This window comes from Alligator sinensis, unplaced genomic scaffold, assembly GCF_000455745.1.
Source record: "Alligator sinensis unplaced genomic scaffold, ASM45574v1 scaffold46_1, whole genome shotgun sequence".
NCBI lineage: Eukaryota > Metazoa > Chordata > Crocodylia > Alligatoridae > Alligator > Alligator sinensis.
In genome coordinates this window covers 957,184-965,836 of record NW_005841907.1, presented here as the reverse complement: position 1 = coordinate 965,836, position 8,653 = coordinate 957,184, and positions in this window count along the sequence as shown.

Genomic DNA, 8,653 nt, shown 5'->3' with positions numbered 1-8,653 from the left:
TCTACTCTGATAGAAAAAATATTTAGAAAAAGGTCTGTATCATTCAACTCTAAAAATCTGAAGATAATCAGAGGGAATATGTCCATCTTTCATGAAATCCTCACCTCAGTGCCCAACAACTTAACTTTCCTGATATAAATACAAAATTAAAAAGAGGGAGTTAGCTGTGTTAGTCTGAAGTCAGGCAAAAACAAGAGAACCTTAGAGACTAACAGGTTCAGAGACTCATAAGTTTTAGTAGGCAAGAATTTACTTCATCAGATTCTTTGGAAACATATCCCTCTCTGAACAAGATACTATTTAAAGTTGTGTACAGGCATTTGAGGAGGTTAGGCTGAGGTTGGATCACATTAAAAATAGCCACCCAATCTAAGGTAAGTCAGGATAGGTATCTAGTGAGGGGTTGGGGAGATGAAGGAGGCAAGCAAACTCCAGGGGGAGATCAAGGGGATTGTGGGAAAATCTGGGGGACAAGTAGAGTCTGCAGATTGGGGGAGAGGATTAGGGAAATCAGGGGGGCAGGTGGGGTCCATGTGGGGCTTGGGTGTCTGAGAGTGTTTGGCGGGATCAGGAGGGTTTGTGGGGCCTGCATAGAGACTCTTGGGGGGATGGGTGGTCTCTATCCACCCCTCAGTGAAGGGGCTATTTTTAAACCCCCAACCACTCCCAACCTCAGACAAACAATGCCCTCCACCAGGAAACCTACCCCCCATCCCTCCTGCCCCTTCCCCCACCCCATCATAACTTTCCCAGTTCCCAGCATTAGCGAACACTGATAAAACCAGCACTTAGAGTCACTTGCAGGACAAGGGCTTAGGCTGGGGAGGGCTGGAGGTAGTAGGAAAGGGGCAATCCAGGGGCTGTGGCCAGCGATTGGGCTTTCCCAGCCCTGGGGCTGTGCTGGGAATTGTACAGAAGTTTAGTTGGATTGGTTCTGCTAGACCTGAGCTTAGTTAGACTTTCTTGGACGTACATCTAATGTAGATCATGCTGCCCATATTTAAATTGATCTAACTGCCCTGAATTTCTATACAGTTCACATATAGATCCACCTAACTAGTCTAAGGTTTGCATGTGGGTAAACTAATTTAGATTGGGTAGGCATTATTAACATGATCTAACCTTCCCTTAACCTCCCCAAATGTCTGTATGCAGCCTAAGATGCCATTCTGCCATGCTGTCTATATAAATGACAAAATAAAATAAGCCTCTGCCAAAGATGTGAAAGATCTGGATTAAAAAAAAAGTTTATCATCTCTGTCAACTTCTGTCAACTGGTGATGCTGGCAGACTTGTTGGCCATCTCAGAACACAGGACAAAACTTTATATTCATGGGTAAAGCCAAACCTTAGTGTTCTCTTTATGATTTACTTCAGTGGATTAGATATAGGACTGAGCTAGAGAAGACTGAGCTCCTAGAGTCACTCCAGGGCAATCTATGGAAGCTTGCATGTCTCATTTGCTGTCCAAGCTATATCTACATGAACAGACAATGACTTCCTTGATTTAAAAAAAAAATCATTAAATTATTCTTCATTTAATTCACCTCAGGGTAGAATTAAGATCTTCCAGAATCCTTTTAGCACGTGGGTGGTATGTGACTAAAGTAGCACAGAGGGCCAAAAGTGGACACTCTTCACAGGGTATGTGACAGTATATACTTTGTAACAAACATCAATGGAGTACAAAAATTGCTTGGAGAAAAAACATACTCCAAAGGAGTCTATTTTTGTCTAATCATTTATCTTTTCATCCATAGAACAAATTAGCCCGTCACTTGAGCGTGCAACTTCCACAGATTTCAATGCATGCATGCACAAGTGATGGGATAATTGATATACAATTTCTGGCAGAAGTGATATATTCTGCAATATATTTTCCCTCGGTGCATCAGTTTCTTAATGCCATAAATATTCAGGTCACTGAACAGTAAAAATAAATAGCAATGCCAATAGTTCAAAATAAACACAGAAGAAAGGTCATGCAGTCACCCTTCCCCCTCCTCCCCCCCCTTTTTTTAGGGGGTTGAAGCTGCCAAAAATCTGGGCTTTCAGAAATTCAGGAAACTACTCAAGAAAATCATCAGGCACCTTGAAAAAGCTCCTATGTAATGTTGGTTAAGACATCACATTTGATCGAGGGCTTGATCCAACTTACACCAGCAGGAGTAGGTATCTTTTCCACTGACTTCATAGGAGCTGGATCAGGCTTTGAAAGTCACAGTGAAAGGCAGTTCATAGTGTCATTTTTAAATTACTTCAGCATCAATGCACAGCAAAGACTTCAGGGAGAACACATGAAGAAGAGAGGAAGCAAGAGAGTGAGCTTGTGCTTGTTTTGAAATTGCTAGATCCTGCTACGTTAACTTTATACCCTGGTTCCCACCTGAGCTTGCATGTTTTCAATTTCTGCAGTAATTATTTATTTGAGACTTGTTAAAAATTAAATACAACATTACCTGTATCTATCCCCACCACTATTGCATGCATGTAGCTAATTCAGTGCAACCTTTTACCTTCATACTGCCTTTTACCAAACATCTGAATCCAGTCACAATCTCTGGTATACCTTTGCTATTTATATAAGCTTTATTTCCCCATAAGCATTATCATTAATAGCTCAATGGCTTCTAAACTTTTCCATTAGTCTTTTTATATCAACCAGATAACCCTCAAAAATCAACATTATGCATCCATTATATATATTAAGAATAGCCATATATCAAATCATGTTTAATTAATGGAGAAAATTACAGTATTATATTTAATTAAATAGCAACGGTTGACAGGATTTCTCTTACCTTTAGATGACCCTTCAGAAATCTGTTTAAAATATATACAAATAAACATACAGCAATATGATCTTATACAAAATGTCACATTTGTGAGAAGTATTTCAAAATATGATCTAGTATATGAGCATAAATGATCCCAGTATAACAGTTATATGAATACATCTATTATCCAAAGTTATATGGCAATAGAAAGTATATTAAAGAAAAAGATGCAATGTTTCTTTCTACCAACCTGTGCATTTTTTTAGTTATTAAGAAAGTAAAATAGTGACCTAAAGTAGTTAGAAGCTATAGATGTAACTTATATTGTTAAATCTACTTCCTACAATTAGATATTTGCAAATAGTCTCCTATTGTTCACTATAAGGAGATACTGTGGGTAAAAGGGGTCTGCTTTCATAATGATCTGATTGTAGAAAAGAGGCATTCAGATGGGAAAAAGAAAGGTCAGACATGTATAAAATAACATGCATGCAGATTTTGCTATGTTAAAACATGAGTACCTCTCGATTATTAGTTAGGAAATTACACTCCAGGATCAAGGGGGAAGTGAATTTTCAGAAAGAAATGTGAATAAAATAGAGCAGAAACCTGACTAATACAGGGAGCTTGCTCCAAGTATGAGGGGTCACAATAAGATGCCCAGATAGACAAAGATATTTTATATGTAAATAATTTACACAAAAAATATTTTAATATAGGAAAAAATAGGGATTTGTTATTCAAGTTTTCTATGCAGTCTTTTTGTTTTCCATATTCATTTGGTTTACACAAAAAAACTGTAAAGACCTTCACTCACATAAACATCTTCTAAAAGAACTGCATGGAATGTTCAAAATTATTTCTGAGCACTTCCACCATCTGAATTAGAGCATATGTTTAAGGTGAGGAGGACAGAATCAGCATAAGTTAAGGCAAGAAATAAAGCAAGGAGTGGTTCATCAGAGGTACAAACTCTGATGAACAAGCCCTCTAAGGCTCACTGGAAGAGACAGCGAAGTCACCTGCCTTTTGAAATCACAGCAACCAAAATCATTTTCTGAATTTTTTTGACAGTGTAGCTTATTAAAAAATTTAACTTCTTGCATGAAGTTGATGCCATTGATGTGAGGGGTGTTTTTTTCTGGGTGGGGGTGTTGTTTGTTTTGTTTTGTTTTTTAAGGTAAGTGCTAGGTATACAACGTATTGTTCATTAATATTTATTTGATTTTTTTTTTTAATCTGATGGTAAAGTCATTTGGAAGGAAAGTAAAAGATTGCATGAGCCAGAAAATCATCATCAGAAACACAAACAAAATAAGTATACTTTTTTTTCTCGCAGCTTTCTCGATTGTCAATCATTTAAGAAATAATTTTAGAAAGACTGAAGACTTTACTGATCATTTGCTTTCCAAATACATTTTTACTAGCCATAAAAAGTCAGAAATCATTTGGTAAAATTCAGTGCAGAGATATTAACAGAAAATGTAAAGCTGGATATACCATATGTTGATACCATTTTCAATTAATATGGGCTAATTAAATGAAATAGGCAAATAAAATAGGTCCCTCAGTTTATTCTATTGATATTTCTAGGGAATTTAAGTTTTTTGCTAAATAAATCCTAGACAGATAGTGCTTTTATTTAGCTCTCTAAAAATAAAAGTAGCAGTAATGAAACTTACTCAACCCAAATTAAAATTTATCATAAAATATTCATAGTTTATTTTTCTTAATTTTAAAGCATCACAAGTGATCGTTTGTACTTTGAATGTCTAGACCTTTTACAAGCAGATCTTTTGAATCCATATTAGTTTCTGCTGCCATCAATGCAATTTTAAAGAAAAGCTAAATCTCTGAATAGATTTCAAAAGGCAAATAAAAGTTTCAAGTACACTTATTAAGTTCCAGACAAAAACTGGTTAATAACTGGAAATCTGTTCAAATGGGATTCTTCTGTGTATTAAACAAGATTTTTTCTTTGCCTTAGCAGTTCATGTTTAGGTCAAATTGAGTTCATTTATGTCCAATAGATTATTCCAGTTAAAAGGAATGGCAGAGATTAAAGAGTATAGTGAAATACCTTCCAATCTGCCATGGATGCAGAATTTAATATTAAAGTCAGGTGACACAAATGCAGCTAGCCCTTGGTAGCTAACCTAGAGACCTCCGGGTGTTGAGCTGGAAAAGATGAAGTCTGATTTTGACTTCATAGTATAAACAGAATGTCATCCACACATCAAAATTCCACCCACAGTGAACCTCCGGCACGGTTAATGATTATAATCTTCACATTTAATCATGGGAACACAGTGACAGGCAAACAAAGGTTAGCTAAACTGACAGTTCAGACTGTTTCAATGGAATATGGGAACTTCGCAAGTTTTATTTTAAAATGCATATACCCTTCCTAAAGCACTTTTCAGCTTTACACTACAAGCTTGTACAAAGCCTAGATACTTGCAGTGTGAATAATTAACCTTTAAACTGTGGAAAGGCTGGAAACTTTGATCATTTCTTTAAAACTGTTGCTATGCCCATACCTCTTTCAAGGTTAAATTAAGTTGAGGACACTTAAAGGGTGATAGAAGGAACACCGCACTAACAAATCAAAATGTCAAAGGAAAGAATTCCATTTTAGACATGGCATCGTTATCTTGTAGGGATATTCTCCTCCTCTTGATTTAAAGAACAATGACAACTTATGGAGAACAATATTTCGAGATATAGCTTACTTGCTGCATTATTTTGGTTTGTAAAGCTCTGTGTCTGCTTTTTACAACTTTTCTCTCTATACCACCACATCAAAGAATTGCAAGTCTTAAAAACAGTTTGTGAAAATAGAAGTCTTTTATATGCACACCAACTCTCTCAATCTGAAACTACACACAAGTATTATATGCATATATATGTATTAGTGCTTCGGTATAATTTCATATTCTTTCAGTGTTAACCAAGATATCCAGATTTTGTAAGGAATACTGAATGAAAATACAACTATGGTTCTCTCAGACAGGAAGCCTAACAAAAATTTATTACATTTAATATTTGAATAATATTTGAAATGATATAATGACTAATGATTAATAAATGGTCATTTGCTTTTTTAAAACAAACTTAAAATTATTTTATTGCACTATCATTCTGCTCTTCATATGCTCCAGAAGATAGGCATTTATTAAATCCATGTATTAATAATATAACAAAAATAAAACAATATTATTATGAATGAAACACTACATGAATAATTTAACTTCAGATGGCCATTAATCTTTCCTAAATAAACTAGCAAACTGCTTTATAAATGCATATCTGAAATTAATATTATATAGGGTGTACATTTATACACTAAAATAAAAAGCAAGATGATTAGAAAAATTAGAAAAGTCTGTCCATAAGGGAAAACTAAAGAGCTTGATTTACATAGCCTAACAAAACAAAGGCTGAGGGCAAGTATTACTGCTGTTTATAAAAACACAAAAACACACCCCAAGCCCTGCTTATATATCAAATTATTGTGATTAAGGAATATCAGTGGCAAATAGAGGAGTGATGTTCTGCAGCTTTATACCCAAGTGCACACTCTAAGGTATATTAATTTGAGTCCAAAATGAGGAGGAAAAATAGTTATTTGATCAAAAAAAGACAATAACAAAAACAAACTGGTAAAAGCTGGTGAAGAATAAAATTTAGGCTTGTATTTTGGAGAAGGAGGTTCTGATACAAGCTTCCAATCTAAGTAGTGGGGACAGAAATCCTAAATGTTTTTAAGATAATGCTTGATCAGTTTATGAAGGGGATTATAAGACACAGGCATTTGCCATGGTAAGGATAGGATTTGATGGCCAAGTTTCTTTCCAGGGCTATATAATAAGAAAACAATACTAGAGACAGCTTTTCAAAGGTATACAGATAATTATAGTCAAAAGACTTTCAAAAGTACCTGGACTAACTTGAAACAGGAGTTAAAGACTTGAAAATCCCAATATCCACCCTCCCACCCCACCTTTCTATTTTTGGAGATCTTTAAAAATTTAGTTCAGGGTCTTTAGTGCCTAAAACGGAATTTTTTTAATTAACAATGAAATAATTGAATAAACAGGATAAAATAAAAAAAAACACACAAATATTTTCACTAAAACAAACTAAATAAATATTAAGTATTTTTCTCTAGTTGGAAATGCGTATTTAATAAATACATTTGTAATTAGAAATATCAGGAATTAGACATACATAGACACAATTTCCTTTGCATCAATGCAATTTTAGAACAATAAAAGATACCTTGGTCAAAATTCTGCATTGTCACAACCCCAGACATCTCATTAAGCTTAGTGGACTGACAGGAATTGTATATCAGCCTGTAGTATGACACTTAGTTTTATATCCACTGTCATGGGAAATCTGTATAGTTGATATAATTTCAGTGTTCTCTTTTCACACAAACCATATTTTTGACCAAATTCTTCTCTCGTTTACACTGACCTCCATGGAGTAAAATGAAGAAATAAGAGATCTTACCCTTATGTTCTAGTTTCTTTTATTTCAGGCTCAATCTTCCCCAACCTGTTGTGTTATTTCTATACAATTTTTGTTTTCACTGTCATGTCTCTATATATCATTTTTCTTTTTTTACTTCCAACTTGAAGCAAGTTATATCACCATTCTTCTTTGAATAATTATTTCTAAACTCTTCTTTTATTTCTTCTTCTTTTCTTTATTCCTTCACCACTACTTTTTTAGTAGCATGGATCAAAATTGTTTCTGCAGCCTCCCCCTGAGAAGAGGCCGTAAGACTATATTTTAACTGTTTTAACTCCTAAGCAGCTGTTCAAAGTAAAAACAAAAACAAAAACAACTGTTGCCCTTTAATTGGCCAGGGAAATTTAAAAAAAAAAGAAAGAAAAAGAAACAAAGTAAAAAATTGGGCGCTTTTGCATTTTCAGGTCTGATGCAGCCCAAACTATAGAACAGCGTCCCACTGGTTTTAATCAAGTCATGTTTCAGAATAAACACTGCACTTGACAGGAAGGTTTTGAGGATTCAGGGCGTTAATCATATCACTTCACTGTGATGGCCTCTAAAACACTGCCTAGAAATGAGATTTACGCGGTCACTTTTGTTTTTGTGTCTAGCGCGCTGTGCACAGCTATGCCAATCTTCAGATGCCGTTTCCCATCATAGCACTAACATGGGTTCAATTGTTGAACTGTTTACAGATTCTTTAAGCAACAGTCTTGTGTTACAATGTTGTCTCTCATGGACAGGCAACATCAGGGAAAACACAGCCCAGATTTAATTGTTTTTAGAGCATGAAAGAAGACAAATAGCTATTCACAAGGGAAAGTAACAAACAAACAAACACAAAAGGCCATAACTAGAACAAAAGGACAAAAGAAATGCAATAAAGGAAGCAGTGTCGGACAAAAAAAGTTCAGGCCCCAGCACTCTAGTGTTAGACATGGAGACCATTTCAGGTTAGTGAATCCTTTTTCTTTTTCACACTAATAACTGAACATTGTCTGAGCTAAACACACCATGAAATGTATTGATTGTGCTGTGAGAGATGTCTGACACAGAGAAAAACATTTGCTAAAGCTGTGGTCTTATCAGCTACCACAGGGAAAAGGCAGTGGGGGAGAGGAGCTACTTAAATTCATCCCAGTTAGAAAGAGGACACCACCAAATTCTGGACAGTCAGACCTGGTTAATCCAAGTCTGTCTGCAGACTCCTCTTTTATTCAGATTAACAAACCCGTAGGAGTAAATGTAGGCTATAAGATAGGTTACATTTTAAATCCTTCAGACATCCAGACATATGGATAAATGAAGCATGGATTAACTAGCTTGGACTGTAAATCCAGGAAACAATGCCTGTT